Here is a 4,292-nt window from a genome sequence, read left to right on the forward strand (position 1 = left end):
CACCCCTAGACTGTCATCAAGGCACCCACTTTGGGAAAGCCTGCCCTAGAGAGCACGTTGTAGGGGAGACTATAGGGCACTGCATCTCATGTTCTTCACTGGGATTTTTTTCTCTCCATTGCAAGGGCACTTCATTGTGTATTCTCACTTGGAAGGGCATCTAAGACTTCAAGACTTTTTTTCATCAGAAAGGCACCTGTAGGGAACCTCAAGTTTATCCCATAGAAAGGGCACCTATCACACCTATCAACTATCACCACATCACATTTTCTGCACTGGAGGGGCATCTATTAGGAAACTTCCCCACATTCTCACGCATGTAGGCACACCCTTTTTCACATTTTATCCACTGGAGGGGCACTTCTCCATTAGAGGAGCACCTAATTGGATATTTCATCATGTTTTCTCACCTGTAGGAGTACCCTATACAGTACTGCATCCCATTTTGTCAACTGGAAAGGGACACTGTCATGCAGGGATCGCATAGAGGGCACTTCATAATGGCACCCTTTTCCATTGGAAGGGTACCAATGGGGAACATCATTTAGACCATTGTAAGGGCACCTTATAGGGCACTGCATCACGTTTTCCCCACTAGAAGGGCACTCATTAAGACATGTTATTGAATTTTCTTGCTCTAACCTGCACATCATCATAATTTATTGTATGAAGGAGCACCCTAGAGGGCACTCAATCATTTTTTCCCTATGTGAAAGGCAGCCAATAGAGTCCACCAGTGTTTGGGGTGGTGGCGGGGTGTATAATACATGCATATATATTGTATGTGTTTGAAAACGGTGAAGCTTCAGAGTACCCGGAGCTGCACAAGGAGACAGGAGTCGGGAATTATGTGAATACACAGTCACCCGTCATTCTTTCATCATTGAAGACATTTCTGTCGCTCGGGTTCTGAATGACATTCATTGTGGAGTGGTTTGCCTTTGAGTAGACACGTGGGGAAGAAACAGTGGGGATGCAGTGTATTCCAGCCAGTTTCTCAGACACCACTCATTTTACTGTAGATGCAAAATCAATTGTAAGTGGTGGTCCTGCTTCAGGGAATAAATAGATCACATCAGCTTCCTAACAAGAGGTGCAGAAAATTAAACTATATTCAGGAAAAGAGACGACTCGTTTTCAGTCATGACCTGGCTGATGTAAATAGTATTTAAAAAGATACCAGTTTTCAAATACAACGAGAACACCTTCATAAACTAATGCATAGGCTACTGGGGAAATGTGCGTATAGGTCTTCCTTTCGCCGTACAGTCTATGGATACTACACGATAAATAGTTATACTGCTGCTGATGTGCACACAACCGGATGTAGAAGTAATGCATTACACACCGTAAATGACTCTTTAATGTCTAGACAGTTGGGTCTTAACCTCTGCCAGCAAGTGAAAAATGAGTCAGCGTTATAGCAGAGTCTGCATTTCTTCCTCGTGTCCTGTAGCCACGCATGGGCGAGCAGCGCACACTCACTGTGTTCATTCCTGTCCAGCTCAGAGCTGTGAGAAAGAATGACTCGCAGAATACGCCAATGACGAGAATCGCTTTCCGAATGACTCGTTTTTTCGCGAGGGAGAACCTCCCCCGGCTTGCAGAGTAGGGTCTGTGTGACGGTCTCCTGTTCTAGCGCGGCAGCTGGTGCATGGTGGTGCGATATTCTGCGAGGTATGACGCCGAAAAGACTTCCTGAAAAAAAGTGTCGGGAAGTGCGAACATGCTCATGCCTGGAGCTTCAGCGAAGCCAAATGGGCAGGCTTGTAGGGACCCATGTGTAGCAGAGCTGAAATTAATAGCTCGTGTGAGTCCTGCGTAAAAGCCTTGGTAGCGGGTAGCGGGTAGCGGGTAGCGGGTAGCAGGTAGCCGAGCGGGTGCAGCGGTTACGTCACTCCGTGAGACCTGGCGCCTCATTTATAAAAAAAAAAAGAAAAAAAAAAAAGTTTGCGTAGAAACGATCCTACGTTTGATCTAAGATCGTTTCTGAAATGTGCCTGCGTGTGATTCAGCCACTGTCCCAGATGTGAAATCTGTAAATCACAAATGATCTTGAAATTGTGCGTAGCGGAATGGTTTTAGATCTCCGCCTTGTAAACGCCCCCTAATTAATTTCATTAGCATATAAAGAAGCTCGAATCAAAACCCAAATCCTCTACTTGATAATGGCGAGCTGCAAGAATTTTTATTTTTTATTTTTAGCGAGGCCGAAATCGAGGTCCTGTTGGGGGAGGTGCAGATGCGTGCAGGGACGCTGTTTGGGAGTCAGTGGCGTTACCACTAAAACCAAGTACGTGCCATCTGGGCACAAAGCAAACGGTACCTGCTTATCTGCCACTCGTCATCATGCGCAAAGACGTCTGCCCGATCTTCGAGAACTGCCAATGCTGCCATTCTTGCTCTTGCAAACCACTGCATTATTGGATATTTTATAGCCTATAGATTGACCGAAATGTTTTACACGTGTGGAACCATAATATGTAGCCTATATTAAATAAATTTCCTTTAAGGATGTGTCAATTATTGTGCAAACCATTACGTATACCCTAAGTAATGTGCTCAATCTGGCAATACAACTACAACAGCATCTACTACTACTACTACTACTACTACTACTAATAATAATAATAATAATAATAATAGTAATAGTAATAATAATGAGGAAACAATAAGGCGGCAGACGACATGTTGGCGCCAGGTTTTCAGTTTTTTTGTCTGGTAAAATTTATTAAAAACAAACAAACAAACAAAAAACAATAAATTAAAAGCTTGTCGGTCAAAATATCCGGTAAAAATGCTCATACAAAACGTAGGCTACATTTTAGCGGCTATTGTTGAGGTTTTGCTCAATCGTTACTGTTCGTTGTGCTTAATCGTTACTGTTCATTAAATAGTCAAACTGGTTTGAGGTCGTTGTCATTCTTTCGTCAACCTAGGTGTTCTTTATATTTATGCGTTTGTAACATAGATTACTGAAACGTGACCGGTAAGTTTCAAATTTGTCTGGTAATAAATTCTTTACGGACACCGGACCGGCAAGAAAACAATAATAGCGGAAACCCTGGTAAGCGCTCTTAGATTTCCGAATACCTGTAGTACTCCAACATTGACACAAGGAAAAGTGCGTACGCCAAGTTGGAACCTGACGTGGAGCTAAGTACTTTCCACGTCAAAGATCGTTTTTATAAATCTGAACGTTGGCGTGGATTTGAGCGTACGCACATTCTAAGATCAAATCTGTGCGTAAGAACGTTTTATAAATGAGGCCCTTGGTTAACTAGCGTTGTTAACTAGCTCAAATGGCAACGGCGCTGGCCGTAAGGAGTTAGTAGCGAGCAGTGAGAATACCGGTTCGAAACTCGCTCCCTCGCTGACCCACCTAACATCTAGTTGAACACAACGCAAGATCCCACCCGTTACACATGCATACGCATTAATTTCTTAAGAAGAATGACTTATGAGAATGAGACCCGAATGACTTCTCTCCACATACGCATAGTCATTCTAAAGCATGGGTCTGAATGAGATTTTGCAATATTTTGATGCCGCGCGTTGCAGTAGTCTGTGCTGTTCCAGCACTCATACCACAGCACCGCGTAGCACATGTAAACGGAATTGTATTTGGTGTGCTACAACAATAGCTCATTCTCCTTTCTCACGTTAAACAGTCTAAATGTACAAGTAAATTAATAATACAACTATTAGCTAAATAATAATCAAATTAGTTTCATTTGAAATCTGTTGATTAATCTCGCTGGGGCATGACACATTTTTTAGGATGACAGGTCTCTGAGGCTTCTGGTAGCGGTCTATTTCCCCAACACTTGCTGTTCTATCATGGTAAGTCATTTCGTACCGTGAAACCAGGCTTTGGAATTACTCTGCCTTTATTCAGCTACTGTTGAACGACAGAAATGTTTTGTTCAAAATAAATTGACTAACTCAAAGCTTTGTGTAAACATTGAAGCTTTGTCATAAGTTTGGACATACAAGTAAAATCCAATCCACAATATAATAGCTCACACGCGTAGTTTGAAGTGTATTCTTTATTTAATATAATACAGAGCTTTGATATATGGAGATAAGCAGGTAATGTTTCATTCTTACATTTAAATAGGATACACACAATCTTTACTAAATAAGTTGTTATGTTGACATAAATACAATCACCACCATTAAAATGTTAATAGTTTACACTTACATATAGCAGAGGCTGCCTTTGAGCTATGTTTACGACACCTATTTCAAAACAGTAAGCGATCTGCATAGATGTAAACACTGTTGTTAAA

This window comes from Megalops cyprinoides, chromosome 20 (assembly GCF_013368585.1).
Source record: "Megalops cyprinoides isolate fMegCyp1 chromosome 20, fMegCyp1.pri, whole genome shotgun sequence".
NCBI lineage: Eukaryota > Metazoa > Chordata > Actinopteri > Elopiformes > Megalopidae > Megalops > Megalops cyprinoides.